We start from the raw sequence: 23,338 nt of genomic DNA, 5'->3' as shown, positions 1-23,338 counted from the left end.
ATTTGTCTGAAAAGTTTCATGGGTTATTGTGATGAGAGTGAGCATGGATCATTGTGTTGACAAGGGCAAGGAACACTGTGATACATGGGTCATGGAGGATTGTAATGACAAGGGCATGGAGCATTGTGATGAGAAAGACATCGAGCATATTGATGACAAGTGTCATGGAGCTTTGTGATGACAAGTGCATGGAGCAATGTGATGAGAGTTTTCATGGAGCATTCTGATGACAATGGCATGGAACATTGTGATGCCAAGGATCAAAAAGCTTTGTGATGAAAAAGGTCATGGAGTATTTTGATGACTAGGGTGTGGTGCATTGTGATGTGAAGGACAGGGAGAATTGTGATGACAGGGTCATTGAGCAATTTGCTGAAATGTGTAATGGATCATTTTGATGACAGTGGATATGGAACATTGTTGTGTCAGGGGTCATGGATCATTGTGTTGCAAAGGGTCACGGAACATTTTGATGAGAGGGGTTATGGAACATTGTGTTGTCAGGGATCATGGAACATTGGGATGATAAGGACATGTAGCAATGTGATGACAGGGGTTATGGAACATTGTGATGGCAGGGATGAGGGAGTATTGAGATCACTACTGATGGAACATTGTGATATCAGTGGTGAGAGAGAATTTTGATGAGAAGTGCATGGAGCATTTTGATGATGGTATATGGAGCTTTGTAATGACATGGTTGTTGAGCTTTGTGATGAGAATGCATGGCATATTGTGATGACAAGGGTCATGGAGCATTGTGCTGACTAAGGCATGGGGCATTGTGATGACAAGTGTCACAGAGCAATGTGATGAAATTTCAAGGAGCATTGTGGTGACAAAGGTCACAGAGCCTTGTGATGATGGGGGCATGGACCATTGTGATGACAATAGTCATGAAGCATTGTGTTGACTGGAGTCATGGTGCATTGTGATGAATGGGGTCATGAAGCATTTTGATGACAAGGGCATGGAGCAATGGGATGAGAGGTTTCATGGAGCGTTTCGATGACAATGGCATGGAGCATTGTGATGCCACGTGTCATGGAGCTTTGGGATGACAAAAGTTGGAGCACTTTGAAGACAAGTGTGTGGTGTGTTGTGAAGAGAAGGGCAGGGAACATTGTGATGACAGGGTCGTGGAGCAATTTGATGAAAAGTGTCATGGAACATTTTGATGACAGGCGTTATGGAACAATGTGATGTCACTGTTCATGGAACATTGAGATGAAAAGTGTCATGGAACATTTTGATGTCAGGGGTTATGGAACATTTTGACGTCAGGGGTCATGGAGCATTTTGATGAAAATGTCATGTAGCATTGCGATGACAGGTGTCATGGAACATTGTGATGACAGGGGTGAAGCAGTATTGTGAGGATTTGTGATGGAACACTCTGATATCAGTGGTGAGAGACCATTTTGATGAGAAGTGCATGGAGCATTGTGATGACAAGGTTTATGGAGAATTGTGATGACAAGGATGTGGAGCATTATGATGAAAAGGGCATGGCACATTGTGATGACATGGGGCATGGAGCATTGTGCTAACAAAGGCATGGAGCATGGTGATGACACGGGTCAGAGAGCATTGTGATTAAATGTTCATGGAGCATAGCGGTGACAAAAGTTACAAAACCTTGTGACGACGAGGGCATGGACAATTGTGATGATAAAGGTCATGAAGCATTGTGATGAATGGAATCACGGAGCATTGTGATGAGAGGGGCATGGAGGTTTGTGATAACAACGGCATAGAAGTTTATGATGACAGGAGCATGGAGCATTGCCCGGACCATTTTCATGGATTATTGTGATGACACTGGTCATGGCACATTGTGATGACAAGGGAATTGAGCACTGTGATGACAAGGTCATGGATTATTGTGTAGAGAGGTGTCAGGGAGCATCGTGATGACATATCATGGCCCATTGTGATGACAATATCATGGAGCATTGTGATGCCAAGAGTCATGGAGGATTGTGATGGCAAAGGTAATGGAGCATTGTGATGAAAATGGCTTGGAGGATTGTGATGACAAAGGCATGGAGCATTGTGATGACAGGGTCATGGAGCATTGGTCTGACAGGTTTCATGGATTATTGTGATGACAGTCGGCATGGCTCATGGTGATGACAGGGTCATGGACTACTGTGAAGACAGGTGTCAGGGAGCATTGTGATGACATATGTCATGGTCCATTGTGATGACAATGGCATGGAGAATTGTGATACCAAGTGTCATGAGGGATTGTGATGACAAAGGTAATGGAGCATTGTGTTGAGAAGGGCTTGGAGCATTGTGATGACAAGGTTCACGGAGTATTTTGATTACAAGTGCATGGAGCATTGTGATGACAAGGGCAAATGAACATTTTAATGACAACGTCGTGAAGCATTGTGATGACAAAGTGCTTGGAGCTTGCTATGACAGGGTTCATCGAGCATTGCGATGACAAGTGCATGGATAATTGTGATGACAAGAGCCTGTAACATTGTGATGACAATTTTCATGGAGCATTGTGATGAAAAGTGAATGAAGCATTGTGATGACAATGTCCTGGAGCATCGTGATGAGAGGACCATTGAGCCTTGTGATGAGACGTCTCATGGAGCTCTTTGATGAAAAGGGGCATGGAGCATTGTGATTACAGGGGTTGGAGCCTTGTGATGACAAGGGCATGGATAATTGTGTTGAGAATGCCATGGATCACTCTGATGATATGCGTCATAGAGCTTTGTGATGACAAGGCATGGATCATTGTGATGAAAAAGGAATGGAGCCTTGTCATGACTGGTTTCAAGGAGCTTAATGACGACAAGTATCAGGGAGCATTGTGATGACAAAATTCATGGAACATTGTGAGTAGAAGACCATGGATAATTGTCATGATGAGCGTCATGGGACGTTGTGATGACAAGTGTTATGGAACATTGTGATCACAAGATTTTGGAGCATTGTGATCACAAGGTCTTGGAGTATTGTGAAAGAAGGTATCAGGGAGCATAGTGATGCCATATGTCATGGTCAATTGTGATGACAGTGGCATGGAGCATTGTGATGCCAAGTGTCATGGAGGATTGTGTTGAAAAGTTAATGGAGCATTGTGATGACAAGGTCTTGGAGCATTGTGATGACCTGGGTATGCAACACTGGTCTGAAAATTTTAATGGATTATTATGAAGACAGTGGACCTCGAGTATTGTAATGACAAAGGCACGGAGCACTGTGATACGTGGGTCATGGAGGATTGTAATTAAAAGGGCATCGATCAGTGTGATGAGAAGGGCATCGAGCATTGTTATGACAAGCGTCATGGAGCTTTGTGATGACAAGGACATAGAACAATGGGATGAGACGTTCCATGGAGCATTGCGATGACAATGGCATCGAGCATTGTGATGCCAAGTGTCATGGAGCTGTTTGATGACAAACGTTGGAGCATTTTGATGACAAGTGCATGGTGCATTGTGATGAGAATGGCAGGGAGCACTGTGATGACAAGGTTTATGGAACATTGTGATGACAAGGTTGTTCAGCATTATGATGACAGACACATGGCACGTTTTGATGACATTGTTCATGGAGCATTGTGATGACAAGTGCATAGACAATTGTGATGAAAAGTGTCATGGATTATTGTGCTGACAAAGTCATGGAGCATTGTGATGACAATGATCAGAGAGCACTGAGATGAGAAGTTCATGGAGCATTTTGGTGACAAAAGTCACAGAGCCTAGTGATGACGAGGGCATGGACAATTGTGATGACAAATGTCATGAAGCATTGTGATGACAGGAGTCAAAGAGAATTTTCATAAAAGAGATCATGGAGCATTGTGATGACAAGGGCATGGAGTATTGTGATGACACGGGCATGGAGCATGGGTCTGAAAATTTTCATGGATTATTGTGATGACAGGGTCCGTGGCACATTGTGATGACAAGCGCATGGTGCAATGTGATGACAAGGTTAAGGAGTATTGTGTAGAGAGGTGTCAGGGAGCATTGTGAAGACATATATCATGATCCATTGTGATGCCAAGTGACATGGAGGATTGTGATGACAAATGTAATGGAGCATTGTGATGACAAGTTCTTGGAGCATTGTGATGTCAAGGGCATAGAACATTGGGATGACAGGGGCATGGAGCATTAGCCTGAGAAGTTTCACGGAATATTGTGAGGACAGTGGGAATGGCACATTGTGATGACTAGGGCATGGAGAACTGTGAAGATAAGGTCATGAAGTATTGAGTAGAGAGTTGTCAGTGAGCATTGTGATGACATGTATCATGGTCCATTGTGATGACAATGGCATGGAGCATTGTGATGCCAAGGAACATGTAGGATAGTGATGAAAAATGTAATGGAGCTTTGTGATGACAAGGGCTTGGAACATTGTGATGAAAAGGGCATGGAGCATTGTGATGACAGGGTCATGGAGCATTGGTCTGACAAGTTTCATGGATTATTGTGATGACAGTGGGCATGGCACATTGTGATGGCAGGGGCATGGAGCATTATTATGACAAGATCATGGGCTATAGTGAAGACAGGTGTTAGGGAGCATTTTGATGACATATATCACGGTCCATTGTGATGACAATGGCATGGAGCATTGTGATGCCAAATGCCATGGAGGATTGTGATGACAAAGGTAATGGAGCATTGTGATGACAAGGGCTTGGAACATTGTGATGAAAAAGGCATGGAGCTATTTCATGAGAGATTTCAAGGAGCCTTCTGACAAGTGTCAGGGAGCATTTGGATGACAAGTGTTTTGAGCATTGTGATGACACATGTCATAGAGCATTGTGATGACAAGGGCATGGGATATTGTGATGACAGGCATCATGGAGAGTTGTTATGACAAGGGGCATGGAGCATTGTGATGACAATGGCATGGAGCACTGTGATGAAAAAGGCATGGAGCTATTTCACGTCTGACTTCAAGGAGACTTCTGACAATTTTCAGCGAGCATTGTGATGACAAGTGTATTGAGAATTGTGATGACAAATGTCATGGAGCATTGTGATGACAAGGGCATGGAATATTGTGATGACAGGCATGATGGAGTGCTATGATGACCAGTTTTATGGAACATTGTGATCACAAGTGTGTGGAGCATTGTGATGACAGAAGTCATGGATCATTTTGATTTCAAGGAGCATGGAGCATTGTGATGACAAGGGTAGAAAGCAATGTGATCCCAAGTTTCATGGAGGATGGTGGTCACAATGGGAATGGAGTATTGTGATGACAAGCGCATGGAGCATCGTGATGACAAGGTCATGTAGCATTTTGCTGATGAAGGCATGGAGCATTGGGATGACAAGTGTCATAGAGCACTGTGATGTCAAGCGTAATGGAGCATTGTGATTTCAGTGGTCATGGAGCAATGAGATGACAAGGGAATGGATTATTGTGATGGCAAGGGTCATGGAGCATTTTGATGGCAGGCGTCATGGAGCATTGTGATGACAGGTGTCATGGAGTATTGTGATGAGAAGGTCATGGAGCATTGGGCTGAAAATGTTCATGGAGTATTGTGATGACATGGTCATGGAGCATTGTTATGACAAGTGAATGGAGATTGTGATGAAATGTTCCTGGAGCATTGTGATGAGAAGACCTTGGAGCCATGTGATGACAAGTCTCATGGAGCATTCTGATGAAACGGGTCCTGGAGGATTGTGATTACAGGGGTCATGGAGCAATTTGAAGAAAACGGTATTGATCACTGTGATGAAAAATACATAGAGCCTTATCATGAACGGGTTCAAGGAGCATACTGAGGAAAAGTGTCGGGGAGCATTGTGATGACAAGTGTATTGAACATTGTGATGACAAAGTTCATGAAGCATTGTGATGAGAAGAACATGGATAATTGTTATGACGAGTGTCATGGGGCGTTGTGAAGACAAGGGTTATGGAACATTGTGATCACAAGGGTTTGGAGCATTTTGATGACAGAGGTCATGGAGCATTCTGATTTCATTGTGATGAAAATAGCATGAAGAATTATGATGATGGGCATGGTGCATTGTGATGACAGGGTTCATGGAGCATTGAGATGAAGAGGGTCATGGAGCATTTTGATGACAGGGGTTATGGAACATTGTGATGTCGGAGGTCATGGAGCATTTTGATGATAAGGTCATGTAGCATTGTGATGACAGGGTCATGGAACATTGTGATGACAGGGGTGAGGGAGTATAGTGATGACGAGTGATGGAACACTCTGATATCAGTGGTGAGAGAGCATTTTGATGAAAAGTGCATGGAGCATTGGGATGACAAGTTTGTGAAGCATTATGATGACAAGCACATGGCATATTGTGATTACATGGGTCATGGAGCATTGTGCTGACAAGTGCAAAGACAACTATGACGACAAGGGTCATGGAGCATTGTGATGACAATGGTCAGAGAGCATTGTGATGCGAAGTTCATGGAGCATTGTGGTGACATAAGTCACAGAGTCTTGTGATGACGAGGACATGGACAATTGTGATGACAAATGTCATGAAGCATTGGGATGACTGGAGTCACGGAGAATTTTCATAAATAAGGTCATGGAGCATTGTTGTGACAAGGGCATGGAGCATTGTGATGACAAGGTCCTGGAGCATTGTGATGAGAAGTGCATGGAGTTTTGTTAAGACAGTTGTCAGGGAGCATGGTGATGATATATGTCATGGTCCATTGTGATGACAATGGCATGGAGCATTGTGATGCCAAGAGTAATGGAGGATTGTGATGACAAAGGTAATGGAACATTGTGATGACAAGAGATTGGAGCATTCTGATGACAAGCGTCATGAAGCATTGTGATGACAATGGCATGGAGCATTGTGAAGATAAGTGCATGGAGCATTGTGTTGAAAAAGGCATTGAGATATGTTATGACAGGGTACAAGGAGACTTCTGACAAGTTTCAGGGATCATTGTGATGACAAGTGTATTGAGCATTGTGATGACAATGGTCATGGAGCATTGTGATGACAAGGACATGGAATATTGTGATGACAGGCATCAAGGAGCGTTGTGATGACAAGGGTCATGGAGCATTGTGATGACAATGGAATGGAGCATTTTGTTGAGAATCCCCTGAAGCATTCTGATGTCATGTGTCATGGAGCATTGTGATGACATATGTCCGGTCCCTTGTGATGACAATGGCATGGAGCATTGTGATGCCAAGTGTCATGGAGGATTATGATGACAAAGGTAATGGAGCATTGTGATGACAAGGGCTTGGAGCATTGTGATGACAAGGGTCATGGAGCATTTTGATTTCATTGTGATGACAATAGCATGAAGCATTATGATGATGGGTATGGTGCATTGTGATGACAGGGTTCATGGAGCATTGAGATGAAAAGTGTCCAAGAGCATTTTGATGACAGGGGTTATGGAACATTGTGATGTCAGGGGTCATGGAGCATTTTGGTGATAAGGTCATGTAGCAATGCGATGACAGGGGTCAAGGAATATTGTGATGACAGCAGTGAGGGAGTATAGTGATGACTAGTGATGGAACACTCTGATATCAGTGGTGAGAGAGCATTTTGATGAAAAGTGCATGGAGCATTGTGATGACATCGTTTATGGAGCATTGTGATGACAATATTGTGGAGCATTATGATGACAGGCGCATGGAATTTGAGATGACACGGGTCATGGAACATTGTGCTGACAAGTGCATAGACAATTGTGATGACAAGGGTCATGGAGCATGGTGGTGACAACGGCATGGAGCATTGTGATGACAAGGGTCAGAGAGCATTGTGATGAGAATTTCATGGAGCATTGTGGTGACATAAGTCACAGAGTCTTGTGATGACGAGGACAAGGACAATTGTGATGAAAAATGTCATGAAGCATTGTGATGACAGGAGTCACGGAGAATTTTCATAAAAAAGGTCATGGAGCATTGTGATGAGAAGGGCATAGAGCATTGTGATGACAAGGGCCTGGTGAATTGTGATGACAAGGTCATGGAGTTTTGTGAAGACAGTTGTCAGGGAGCATTGTGATGATATATGTCCTGGTCCATTGTGATGACAATGGCATGGAGCAATGTGATGCCAAGGGTCATGGAGGATTGTGATGACAAAGGTAATGGAGAATTGTGATGACAAGGGATTGGAGCATTCTGATGACAAGGGTCAAGAAGCATTGTGATGACAATGGCATGTAACATTGTGATGAAAAGGCATTGAGCTGTTTCATGACAGAGTTCAAGGAGACTTCTGACAAGTGTCAAGGAGCATTGTGATGACAAGTGTAATGAGTATTGTGATGGCATTGGTCATGGAGCATTGTGATGACAAGGACATGGAATATTGTAATGAAAGGCATCATGGAGCATTGTGATGACAAGGGTCATGGCGCATTGTAATGACAATGGCATGGAGCATTTTGTTGAGAATCCCCTGGAGCATTCTGATGTCATGTGTCATGAACCATTGTGATGACATATGTCCGTCCATTGTGATGACAATGGCATGGAGCCTTGTGATGCCAAGGGTCATGGAGGATTATGATGACAAAGGTAATGGAGCATTGTGGTGACAAGGGCTTGGAGCATTGTGCTGACAACGGCATAGAGCATTGTGATTACAGAGACATGGAGCATTGGTCTGACAAGTTTCATGGATTATTGTGATGACAGTGCGCATGGCACATTGTGATGACTAGGGCATGGAGCACTGTGATTACAAGGTCATGGAGTATTGTGTAGAGAGGTGTCAGGGAGCATTGTGCTGACATATATCATGGTCCATTGTGATGACAAGGGCTTGGAGCATTGTGAAGGCAAGGGCATGGAGCATTGTGATGATAAGGGAATGGAGCATTGTGATGAAAACGGCAGGGAGCTATTTCACGACTGACTTCAAGGAGACTTCTGACAATTGTCAGCGAGCATTGTGATGACAAGTGTATTGAGAATTGTGATGACAAATGTCATGGAGCATTGTGATGACAAGGGCATGGAATATTGTGATGACAGGCATGATGGAGTGCTATGATGACCAGTTTTATTGAACATTGTGATCACAAGTGTGTGGAGCATTGTGATGACAGAAGTCATGGATCATTTTGATTTCAAGGAGCATGGAGCATTGTGATGACAAGGGTAGAAAGCAATGTGATCACAAGTTTCATGGAGGATTGTGGTCACAATGCGAATGGAGTATTGTGATGACAAGCACATGGAGCATCGTGATGACAGGGTCATGTAGCATTTTGCTGATGAAGGCATGGAGCATTGGGATGACAATTTTCATGGAGCACTGTGATGACAAGCGTCATGGAGCATTGTGATTACAGTGGTCATGGAGCAATGAGATGACAAGGGAATGGATTATTGTGATGGCAAGTGTCATGGAGCATTTTGATGACAGGCGTCATGGAGCATTGTGATGACAGGTGTCATGGAGCATTGTGATGCGAAGTTCATGGAGCATTGGGCTGAAAATGTTCATGAAGTATTGTGATGACATGGTCATGGAGCAATGTTATGACAAGTGAATGGAGATTGTGATGAAAAGTTCCTGGAGCATTGTGATGAGACGACCTTGGAGCCTTGTGATGACAAGTCTCATGGAGCATTCTGATGAAACGGGTCCTGGAGCATTGTGATTACAGGGGTCATGGAGCAATTTGAAGAAAACGGTATTGATCACTGTGATGAAAAATACATAGAGCCTTATCATGAACGTGTTCAAGGAGCATACTGACGAAAAGTGTCGGGGAGCATTGTGATGACAAGTATATTGAACATTGTGATGACAAAGTTCATGAAGCATTGTGATGAGAAGAACATGGATAATTGTTATGACGAGTGTCATGTGGCGTTGTGAAGGCAATGGTTATGGAACATTGTGATCACAAGGGCTTGGAGCATTTTGATGACAGAGGTCATGGAGCATTCTGATTTCATTGTGATGAAAATAGCATGAAGCATTATGATGAAGGGCATGGTGCATTGTGATGACGGGTTCATGGAGCATTGAGATGAAATGGGTCATGGAGCATTTTGATGACAGGGGTTATGGAACATTGGGATGTCGGGTGTCATGGAGCATTTTGAAGATAAGGTCATGTAGCATTGCGATGACAGGGGTCATGGAACATTGTGATGACAGGGGTGAGGGAGTAGAGTGATGACTAGTGATGGAACACACTGATATCAGTGGTGAGAGAGCGTTTTGATGAAAAGTGCATGGAGCATTGGGATGACAAGGTTGTGAAGCATTATGATGACAAGCACATGGCATATTGTGATTACATGGGTCACGGAGCATTGTGCTGACAAGTGCAAAGACAACTATGATGACAAGGGTCATGGAGCATTGTGATGACAAGGGTCAGAGAGCATTGTGATGAGAAGTTCATGGAGCATTGTGGTGACATAAGTCACAGAGTCTTGTGATGACGAGGACATGGACAATTGTGATGACAAATGTCATGAAGCATTGTGATGACTGCAGCCACGGAGAATTTTCATAAATAAGGTCATGGAGCATTGTGATTACAAGGGCATGGAGCATTGTGATGACAAGGTCCTGGAGCATTGTGATGAGAAGTGCATGGAGTTTTGTTAAGACAGTTGTCAGGGAGCATTGTGATGATATATGTCATGGTCCATTGTGATGACAATGGCATGGAGCATTGTGATGCCAAGAGTAATGGAGGATTGTGATGACAAAGGTAATGGAACATTGTGATGACAAGGGATTGGAGCATTCTGATGACAAGCGTCATGAAGCATTGTGATGACAATGGCATGGAGCATTGTGATGATAAGGGCATGGAGCATTGTGTTGAAAAAGGCATTGAGATATCTCATGACAGAGTTCAAGGAGACTTCTGACAAGTTTCAGGGATCATTGTGATGACAAGTGTATTGAGCATTGTGATGACAATGGTCATGGAGCATTGTGATGACAAGGACATGGAATATTGTGATGACAGGCATCATGGAGCGTTGTGATGACAAGAGTCATGGAGCATTGTGATGACAATGGAATGGAGCAATTTGTTGAGAATCCCTTGCAGCATTCTGATGTCATGTGTCATGGAGCATTGTGATGACATATGTCCGGTACCTTCTGATGACAATGGCATGGAGCATTGTGAAGCCAAGTGTCATGGAGGATTATGATGAAAAAGGTAATGGAGCATTGTGATGACAAGGGCTTGGAGCATTGTGATGACAAGGGTCATGGAGCATTTTGATTTCATTGTGATGACAATAGCATGAAGCATTATGATGATGGGTATGGTGCATTGTGATGACAGGGTTCATGGAGCACTGAGATGAAAACGTCCCACAGCATTTTGATGACAGTGGTTATGGAACATTGTGATGTCAGGGGTCATGGAGCATTTTGATGATAAGGTCATGTAGCATTGCGATGACAGGTGTCAAGGAACATTGTGATGACAGCAGTGAGGGAGTATAGTGATGACTAGTGATGGAACACTCTGATATCAGTGGTGAGAGAGCATTTTGATGAAAAGTGCATGGAGCATTGTGATGACATCGTTTATGGAGCATTGTGATGGCAATGTTGTGGAGCATTATGATGATAAGCACATGGCATTTTGTGATGACACGGGTCAGGGAACATTGTGCTGTCAAGTGCATAGACAATTGTGATGACAAGGGTCATGGAGCATGGTGGTGACAACGGCATGGAGAATTGTGATGACAAGGGTCAGAGAGCATTGTGATGAGAATTTCATGGAGCATTGTGGTGACATAAGTCACAGAGTCTTGTGATGACGAGGACAAGGACAATTGTGATGACAAATGCCATGAAGCATTGTGATGACTGGAGTCACGGAGAATTTTCATAAAATAGGTCTTGGAGCATTGTGATGCCAAGGGCATGGAGCATTGTGATGACAAGGGCCTGGTGAATTGTGATGACAAGGTCATGGAGTTTTGTGAAGACAGTTGTCAGAGAGCATTGTGATGATATATGTCCTGGTCCATTGTGTGACAATGGTATGGAGCAATGTGATGCCAAGTGTCATGGAGGATTGTGATGACAAAGGTAATGGAGCATTGTGATGACAAGGGATTGGAGCATTCTGATGACAAGTGTCAAGAAGCATTGTGATGACAATGGCATGGAGTATTGTGATGAAAAGGCAGTGAGCTGTTTCATGACAGAGTTCAAGGAGACTTCTGATATGTGTCAGGGAGCATTGTGATGACAAGTGTATTGAGCATTGTGATGGCAATGGTCATGGAGCATTGTGATGACAAGGACTTGGAATATTGTAATGAAAGGCATCATGGAGCGTTGTGATGACAAGGGTCGGGGATCATTGGAATGACAATGGCATGGAGCATTTTGTTGAGAATCCCCTGGAGCATTCTGATGTCATGTGTCATGAAGCATTGTGATGACATAGGTCCGTCCATTGTGATGACAATGGCATGGAGCATTGTGATGCCAAGGGTCATGGAGGATTATGATGACATAGGTAATGGAGCATTGTGGTGACAAGGGCTTGGAGCATTGTGCTGACAAAGGCATAGAGCATTGGGATTAGAGAGTCATGAAGCATTGGTCTGACAAGTTTAATGGATTATTGTGATGATAGTGCACATGGCACATTGTGATGAATAGAACATGGAGCACTGTGATTACAAGGTCATGGATTATTGTGTAGAGAGGTGTCAGGGATCATTGTGATGACATATATCATGGTCCATTGTGATGGCAAGGGCATGGAACATTGTGATGATAAGGGAATGGAGCATTGTGATGAAAAAGGCATGGAGCTATTTCATGACAAATTTCAAGGAGCCTTCTGACAAGTGTCAGGGAGCATTTGGATGTCAAGTGTTTTGAGCATTGTGATGACACATGTCATAGAGAATTGTGATGACAAGGGCATGGGATATTGTAATGACAGGCATCATGGAGCGTTGTTATGACAAGGGGCATGGAGCATTGTGATGACAATGGCATGGAGCATTGTGATGAAAAAGGCATGGAGCTATTTCACGAATGACTTCAAGGAGACTTCTGACCATTGTCAGCGAGCATTGTGATGACAAGTGTATTGAGAATTGTGATGACAAATGTCATGGAGCATTGTGATGACAAGGGCATGGAATATTGTGATGACAGGCATGATGGATTGCTTTGATGACCAGTTTTATGGAACATTGTGATCACAAGTGTGTTGGGCATTGTGATGACAGAAGTCATGGATCACTTTGATTTCAAGGAGCATGGAGCATTGTGATGACAAGGGTAGAAAGCAATGTGATCCCAAGTTTCATGGAGGATTGTGTTCAAAATGGGAATGGAGTATTGTGATGACAAGCGCATGGAGCATCGTGATGACAAGGTCATGTAGCTTTTTGCTGATGAAGGCATGGAGCATTGGGATGACAAGTGTCATGGAGCACTGTGATGACAAGCGTCATGGAGCATTGTGATTACAGTGGTCATGGAGCAATGAGATGACAAGGGAATGGATTATTGTGATGGCAAGTGTCATGGAGCATTGTGATGACAGGCGTCATGGAGCATTGTGATGACAGGTGTCATGGAGCATTGTGATGAGAAGGTCATGGAGCATTGGGCTGAAAATGTTCATGGAGTATTGTGATGACATGGTCATGAAGCATTGTTATGACAAGTGAATGGAGATTGTGATGAAAAGTTCCTGGAGCATTGTGATGAGAAGACCTTGGAGCCTTGTGATGACAAGTCTCATGGAGCATTCTGATGAAACGGGTCCTGGAGCATTGTGATTACAGGGGTCATGGAGCAATTTGAAGAAAACGGTATTGATCACTGTGATGAAAAATACATAGAGCCTTATCATGAACGCGTTCAAGGAGCATACTGACGAAAAGTGTCGGGGGGAATAGTGATGACAAGTATATTGAACATTGTGATGACAAAGTTCATGAAGCATTGTGATGAGAAGAACATGGATAATTGTTATGACGAGTGTCATGGGGCGTTGTGAAGACAAAGGTTATGGAACATTGTGATCACAAGGGTTTGGAGCATTTTGGTGACAGAGGTCATGGAGCATTCTGATTTCATTGTGATGAAAATACCATGAAGGATTATGATGATGGGCATGGTGCATTGTGATGACAGGGTTCATGGAGCATTGAGATGAAAAGGGTCATGGAGCATTTTGATGACAGGTGTTATGGAACATTGTGATGTCGGGGGTCATGGAGCATTTTGATGATAAGGTCATGTAGCATTGCAATGACAGGGGTCATGGAACATTGTGATGACAGGGGTGAGGGAGTATAGTGATGACTAGTGATGGAACACTCTGATATCAGTGGTGAGAGAGCATTTTGATGAAAAGTGCATGGAGCATTGTGATGACATCGTTTATGGAGCATTGTGATGGCAATGTTGTGGAGCATTATGATGACAAGCACATGGCATTTTGTGATGACACGGGTCATGGAACATTGTGCTGTCAAGTGCATAGACAATTGTGATGACAAGGGTCATGGAGCATGGTGGTGACAACGGCATGGAGCATTGTGATGACAAGGGTCAGAGAGCATTGTGATGAGAATTTCATGGAGCATTGTGGTGACATAAGTCACAGAGTCTTGTGATGACGAGGACAAGGACAATTGTGACGACAAATGTCATGAAGCATTGTGATGACTGTAGTCACGGGAATTTTCATAAAAAAGGTCATGGAGCATTGTGATGACAAGGGCATGGAGCATTGTGATGACAAGGGCCTGCTGAATTGTGATGACAAGGTCATGGAATTTTGTGAAGACAGTTGTCAGGGAGCATTGTGATGATATATGTCATGGTCCATTGTGATGACAATGGCATGGAGCAATGTAATGCCAAGTGTCATGGAGAATTGTGATGACAAATGTAATGGAGCATTGTGATGACAAGGGATTGGAGCATTCTGATGAAAAGGGTCAAGAAGCATTGTGATGACAATGGCATGGAACATTGTGATGAAAAGGCATTGAGCTGTTTCATAACAGAGTTCATGGAGACTTGTGACAAGTGTCAGGGAGCATTGTGATGACAAGTGTATTGAGCATTGTGATGGCATTTGTCATGGAGCATTGTGATGAGAAGGACATGGAATATTGTAATGAAAGGCATCATGGAGCGTTGTGATGACAATGGCATGGAGCATTTTGTTGAGAATCCTCTGGTGCATTCTGATGTCATGTGTCATGAATCATTGTGATGACATATGTCCGTCCATTGTGGTGACAATGGCATGGAGCATGGTGATGCCAAGGGTCATGGAGGATTATGATGACAAAGGTAATGGAGCATTGTGCTGACAACGGCATAGAGCATTGTGATTACAGAGACATGGAGCATTGGTCTGACAAGTTTCATGGATTATTGTGATGACAGTGCGCATGGCACATTGTGATGACTAGGGCATGGAGCACTGTGATTACAAGGTCATGGATTATTGTGTAGAGAGGTGTCAGGGAGCATTGTGCTGACATATATCATGGTCCATTGTGATGACAAGGGCTTGGAGCATTGTGAAGGCAAGGGCATGGAGCATTGTGATGATAAGGGAATGGAGAATTGTGATGAAAAAGGCATGGAGCTATTTCTTGAGAGATTTCAAGGAGCCTTCTGACAAGTGTCAGGGAGCATTTGGATGACAAGTGTTTTGAGCATTGTGATGACACATGTCATAGAGCATTGTAATGACAAGGGCATGGGATATTGTGATGACAGGCATCATGGAGCGTTGTTATGACAAGGGGCATGGAGCATTGTGATGACAATGGCATGGAGCATTGTGATGAAAACGGCATGGAGCTATTTCACGACTGACTTCAAGGAGACTACTGACAATTGTCAACGAGCATTGTGATGACAAGTGTACTGAGAATTGTGATGACAAATGTCATGGAGCATTGTGATGACAAGGGCATGGGATATTGTGATGACAGGCATCATGGAGCGTTGTTATGACAAGGGGCATGGAGCATTGTGATGACAATGGCATGGAGCATTGTGATGAAAAAGGCATGGAGCTATTTCACGAATGACTTCAATGAGACTTCTGACAATTGTCAACGAGCATTGTGATGACAAGTGTACTGAGAATTGTGATGACAAATGTCATGGAGCATTGTGATGACAAGGGCATGGAATATTGTGATGACAGGCATGATGGAGTGCTATGATGACCCGTTTTATGGAACATTGTAATCACAAGTGTGTGGAACATTGTGATGCCAGAAGTCATGGATCATTTTGATTTCAAGGAGCATGGAGCATTGTGATAACAAGGGTAGAATTCAAAGTGATCCCAAGATTCATGGAGGATTGTGGTCACAAGGGGAATGGAGTATTGTGATGACAAGCGCATGGAGCATCGTGATGAGAAGGTCATGTAGCATTTTGCTGATGAAGGCATGGAGCATTGGGATGACAAGTGTCATAGAGCACTGTGATGACAAGCGTCATGGAGCATTGTGATTACAGTGGTCATGGAGCAATGAGATGACAAGGGAATGGATTATTGTGATGGCCAGGGTCATGGAGCATTTTGATGACAGGCTTCATGGAGCATTGTGATGACAGGTGTCATGGAGCATTGTGATGAGAAGGTCATGGAACATTGAGCTGAAAATGTTCATGTAGTATTGTGATGACATGGTTATGGAGCATTGTTATGACAAGTGAATGGAGATTGTGATGAAAAGTTCTTGGAGCATTGTGATGAGAAGACCTTGGAGCCTTGTGATGACAAGTCTCATGGAGCATTCTGATGAAACGGGTCCTGGAGCATTGTGATTATGGGGGTCATGGAGAAATTTGAAGAAAACGGTATTGATCACTGTGATGAAAAATACATAGAGCCTTATCATGAACGCGTTCAAGGAGCATACTGACGAAAAGTGTCGGGGAACATTGTGATGACAAGTATATTGAACATTGTGATGACAAAGTTCATGAAGCATTGTGATGAGAAGAACATGGATAATTGTTATGACGAGTGTCATGGGGCGTTGTGAAGACAAGGGTTATGGAACATTGTGATCACAAGGGTTTGGAGCATTTTGATGACAGAGGTCATGGAGCATTCTGATTTCATTGTGATGAAAATAGCATGAAGGATTATGATGATGGGCATGGTGCATTGTGATGACAGGGTTCATGGAGCATTGAGATGAAAAGTGTCATGAAGCATTTTGATGACAGGGGTTAAGGAACATTGTGATGTCGGGTGTCATGGAGCATTTTGATGATAAGGTAATGTAGCATTGCAATGACAGGGATCATGGAACATTGTGATGACAGGGGTGAGGGAGTATAGTGATGACGAGTGATGGAACACTCTGATATCAGTGGTGAGAGAGCATTTTGATGAAACGTGCCTGGAGCATTGGGATGACAAGGTTGTGAAGCATTATGATGACAAGCACATGGCATATTGTGATTATATTTGTCATGGAGCATTGTGCTAACAAGTGCAAAGACAACTATGACGACAAGGGTCATGGAGCATTGTGATGACAATGGTCAGAGAGCATTGTGATGAGAAGTTCATGGAGCATTGTTGTGACATAAGTCACAGAGTCTTGTGATGACGAGGACATGGACAATTGTGATGACAAATGTCATGAAGCATTGTGATGACTGGAGTCACGGAGAATTTTCATAAATAAGGTCATGGAGCATTGTTATGACAAGGGCATTGAGCATTGTGATGACAAGGTCCTGGAGCATTGTGATGAGAAGTTCATGGAGTTTTGTTAAGACAGTTGTCAGGGAGCATTGTGATGATATAGATCATGGTCTATTATGATGACAATGGCATGGAGCATTGTGATGCCAAGAGTAATGGAGGATTGTGATGACAAAGGTAATGGAACATTGTGATGACAAGGGATTGGAGCATTCTGATGACAAGCGTCATGAAGCATTGTGATGACAATGGCATGGAGCATTGTGATGATAAGGGCATGGAGCATTGTGTTGAAAAAGGCATTGAGATATCTCATGACAGAGTTCAAGGAGACTTCTGACAAGTTTCAGGGATCATTGTGATGACAAGTGTATTGAGCATTGTGATGACAATGGTCATGGAGCATTGTGATGACAAGGACATGGAATATTGTGATGACAGGCATCATGGAGCGTTGTGATGACAAGGGTCATGGAGCCTTGTGATGACAATGGAATGGAGCAATTTGTTGAGAATCCCCTTGCAGCATTCTGATGTCATGTGTCATGGAGCATTGTGATGACATATGTCCGGTCCCTTGTGATAACAATGGCATGGAGCATTGTGATGCCAAGTGTCATGGAGGATTATGATGACAAAGGTAATGGAGCATTGTGATGACAAGGGCTTGGAGCATTGTGATGACAAGGGTCATGGAGCATTGAGATGAAAAGGGTCCAAGAGCATTTTGATGACAGGGGTTATGGAACATTGTGATGTCAGGGGTCATGAAGCATTTTGATGATAAGGTCATGTAGCATTGCGATGACAGGCGTCAAGGAACATTGTGATGACAGCAGTGAGGGAGTATAGTGATGACTAGTGATGGAACACTCTGATATCAGTGGTGAGAGAGCATTTTGATGAAAAGTGCATGGAGCTTTGTGATTACAGGGGTTTGGAGCATTGTGATGACAAGCCCGTGGAACACTGTAATGGCAAGGGTCTTGGAGCATTGTTATGGCAGGGGTAATGGAGCCTTGTGATGACAAGGGCATTGAGGATTGGTCTGAAAAGTTTCATGTCTTACTGGGATGAGAGAGGGCAAGGAGCATTGTGATGGCAAGGGCACAGAACACTGTGATACATGGGTCATGGAGTTTTGTAATGAAAAGGGCAGGGAGCATTGTGATGAGAAGGGCATCGAGCATTGTGATGACAAGCGTCATAGAGTTTTGTGATGACAAGGGCATTGAGCAATGTGATGAGAGTGTTCATGGAGCAATGTGATGACAATGGCATGGAGCATTTTGATGGCAAGTGTCATGGAGCTTTGTGATGACATATGTTATGGAGCATTTTGATGAAAAGGCGTGGTGCATCGTGATGAGAAGGGCAGGAAGCATTGTGATGACATGATCATTGAGCCATCTGAGGAAAAGTGACATGGAACATTTTGTTGACAGAGTTTAGGGAACATTGTGATGTAAGGGGTCAAGGATCTTTGTGATGAAAAAGGTCATGGAGCATTTTGATGACAGGGTTTATGGAACATTTTGATGTTAGGGGTCATGGAGCATTGTGATGATAAGGGCATGTAACATTGGGATGACAGGGGTCATGGAACATTTTGACGACATGTGTGAGGGTGTACTGTGATGACTAGTGATGGAACATTGTGAGATCAGTGGTGACAGAGCACTTTGATGAGAAGTGCATGGAGCATTGTGATGACAAGGTTTATGGAGCATTGTGATGACAAGTTTGTGGAGCATTGTGATGACAAGTGCATGGCGCAATGTGATGACATGTGTCATGGAGCATTGTGCTGCCAAAGACATGGAACACTCTGATGAAAAGTGCCAGACATCATTGTGATGAAAAGTTCATGGAGTATTGTGGTGACAATTGTAACAGAGCCTCCTGATGATGAGGGCATGGACCATTGTGATGACAAATTTTATGAAGCATTGTGATGACTGGAGTCAAGAGCATTGTCATGACAGGGGTAATGGTGCATTGTGATGACAAGGGAATGGAGCATTGTGATGACAGTGGCATGAAGCATTGGTCTGAAAAATTTCAATGATTATTTTGATGACAGTGGGCATGGCGTATTGTGATAATTAGGGCATGGAGGCTTGCGATGAAAAGGTCACGGATTATTGTGAATACAGATGCCAGTTAGATATGTGATGATATATGTCATGATCCATTGTGATGACAATTGCATGGAATATTGCGAGGCCAGGTGTCATGGACGATTGTGATGACAAAGCCTTGGAGCATTGTGATCACAAGGGCATGGAGCATTGTCATGACAAGTGCCACTGAGAATGTCGATGACAAGGTCGGGAAGCATTTTGATGACAAGCGCATGGAGCTTGCTATGACAGGTGTCATGGAGCATTGTGATGACAAATGCATGGAGAATTATGATGACAAGAACATGTAACATTGTGACAATATGTGTCATGGTGCATTGTGACGACAAGGGTCATGTCGCATTGTGATGACCAGCGAATGGAGCATTGTGATGGCAAGACCTTGGAACATTTTGATGAGAAGACCATGGATAATTGTGCTGATGAGCGTCATGGAGCACTGTAACGACAAGGGTCATGGAGCCTTCTGATGAAATGGTTTTGGAGTATTGTCATGTCAAGGTCCTGGAACATTGTGATGACAAGTCCATGGAGTATTGTGAAGACAGGTGTCAGGGAGCATTGTGATGACATATGTCATGGTCCATTGTAATGATAATGGCAGGGAGCATTGTGCTGCCAAGTGTCATGGAGGATTGTGATGACAAATGTAATGGAGTATTGTGATGACAAGGGCTTGGAGCATTGTGATTACAGGGGCTTTGGAGCATTGTTATGACAAGGCCGTGGAACACTGTCATGGCAAGGGTCATGGAGCATTGTTATGACAAGGGTTATGGAGCCTTGTGATGACAAGGGAATGGAGCATTGGTCTGAAAAGTTTCATGTCTTACTGGGATGAGTGTGGACAAGGAGCATTGTGATGACAAGGTCACAGAACACTGTGATACATGGGTCATGGAGGATTGTAATGAAAAATGCATGGAGCATTGTGATGAGAAGGGCATCGAACATTGTGATGACAAGCGTCATAGAGCTTTGTGATGACAAGGGCATAGAGCAATGTGATTCGAGTGTTCATGGAGCAATGTGATGACAATGGCATGGAGCATTTTGATGGCAAGTGTCATGGAGCTTTGTGATGACAAATGTTATGGAGCATTTTGATGAAAAGGGCGTGGTGCATTGTGATGAGAAGGGCAGGGAGCATTGTGATAACATGATCATGGAACCATTTGATGAAAAGGGACATGGAACATTTTGTTGACAGGGTTTAGGGAACATTGTGATGTAAGGGGTCTAGGATCCTTGTGATGAAAAGGGTCATAGAGCATTTTGATGAGAGGGGTTATGGAACATTTTATTGTTAGGGGTCATGGAGCATTGTGATGATAAGGGCATGTAACATTGTGATGACAGGGTTCATGGAACATTGTGACGATTTGGGTGAGGGTGTACTGTGATGACTAGTGATGGAACATTGTGAGATCAGTGGTGACAGAGCATTTTGATGAGAAGTGCATGGAGCATTGTGATGACAAGTTTTATGGAGCATTGTGATGACAATGTTGTGGAGCATTGTGATGACAAGTGCATGGCGAATTTGATGGCATGGGTCATGGAGCATTGTGCTCCCAAAGGCATGGAACACTTTGATGACAACTGGCAGAGAGCATTGTGATGAAAAGTTCATGGAGTATTGTGATGACAATTGTAACAGAGCCTCCTGACGATAAGGGCATGGATCATTGTGATGACAAATTTTATGAAGCATTGTGAAGACTGGAGTCAGGAGCATTGTGATGACTGTGGTCATGGTGCATTGTGATGTCAAGGGGAATGGAGCATTGTGATGAAAGTGTCATGAAGCATTGGTCTGACAAATTTCAATGATTATTGTGATGACAGTGGTCATGGCGTCTTGTGATGATAAGTGCATGGAGCCTTGTGATGACAAGGTCACGGATTATTGTGAAGGCAGATGCCAGTTAGATTTGTGATGATATATGTCATGGTCCATTGTGATGACAATTGCATGGAACATTGCGAGGCCTGGTGTCATGTGTGATTGTGATGACAAGGGCATGGAGAATTGTGATGACAAGACACATCGAGAATTGTGATGACCAGGGCACGGAGCATTGTGATGGCAAGACCGAGGAGCATTGTGATGAGAATACAATGGATAATTGTGCTGAAGAGCGTCATGGAGCACTGTAATGCCAAGGGACATGAAACATTGTGATGACAGGTGTCATGGAGCATTGTGATGACAGGGGTCATTGAGAATTGTGAAGACAAGGGTCATGGAGCATTCTGATGACAAGCATGTGGAGTATTGTAATGACAATTGCATGGAGCATTGTGATGAAAAGGGCATGATGCATTGTGATGAATACTGCATGGGACTTATCATGACAGACTTCACGGAGCATTCTGAGGACAAGTGTCTGGGTGCATTGTGATGACAAGTGTATTGTGTAATGTGATGACATAGATCATGGAGCATTGTGATGACATGTTGATGTAGCATTTTGCTGACAAAGAAATGGAGCATTGTGATGGAAATGGTCACGGGGCACTGCGATGACAAGCGTCACGGAGCATTGTGATTTCAGGGGTCATGGAGAAATGGGATGAAAAGGGCATGGAGCATTGTGATGACAAGGGAATTGAGCAATGTGATGAGAGTGTTCATGGAGCTATGTGATGACAATGGCATGGAGCATTTTGATGGCAAGTGTCATGGAGCTTTGTGATGACAAATGTTATGGAGCCTTTTGATGAAAAGGGCGTGGTGCATTGTGATGAGAAGGGCAGGGAATATTGTGATGACATGATCATGGAGCCATTTGGTGAAAAGGGACATGGAACATTTTGCTGACAGAGTTTAGGGAACATTGTGATGTAAGGGGTCAAGGATACATGTAATGAAAATGGTCATAGCGCATTTTGATGACAGGGGTTATGGAACTTTGTGTTGTTAGGGGTCATGGAGCATTGTGATGACATGGGAATGGAGCATTATGATGACAAGCTCCTGGAGCATTGTGTTGAGAAGACCATGGAACCTTGTGATGACAAGTGTCATGGAGCATTCTGATGGAAAGTGGCATGGAGCCTTGTGATTACAGGGGTATTGGACCATTTTGATGACAAGGGCATGGAGCATTGTGATGAGAAGGCCATGGAGCATTCTGATGACATGCGTCTTGGACCATTGTGATGACAAGAGCATGGAGTATTGTTATTACAGGGTTCTTGTTGCATTGTGATGAAAAAAGCATGGATCATTGTGATGAAAGAGGTGTTGGGCCTCGTCATGACAGGGTTCAAGGAGCATATTGACGACAAGTGTCAGGGAGCATTGTGATAACAGGTGCATTGAGCATTGGGATGACAAAATTCATGGAGCATTGTGATGAGAAGACCATGGATAATTGTGATGACGAGCGTCAAGGGGCATTGTGATGACAATTGTTAAGGAATATTGTGATCACAGGGGTTTGGAGCATTGTGATGACAGAGGG

The 23,338-nt window shown here is 43.5% G+C and overlaps 1 long non-coding RNA gene across 1 annotated transcript in view; it reads left to right on the top strand.

Annotated features, from left to right (window-relative positions):
• Positions 1-23,338, top strand: part of LOC308609709 — a 1,094,809-nt gene that overhangs the window by 924,693 nt on the left and 146,778 nt on the right. The gene's annotated exons all lie outside the window — the stretch shown is intronic.

Source organism: Mesoplodon bidens, assembly GCF_964165515.1.
Source record: "Mesoplodon bidens genome assembly, chromosome: Y".
Classification (NCBI taxonomy): domain Eukaryota; kingdom Metazoa; phylum Chordata; class Mammalia; order Artiodactyla; family Ziphiidae; genus Mesoplodon; species Mesoplodon bidens.
The sequence above is the reverse complement of the archived record's forward strand: the minus strand, read 5'-3'. Positions and strand labels throughout refer to the sequence as shown.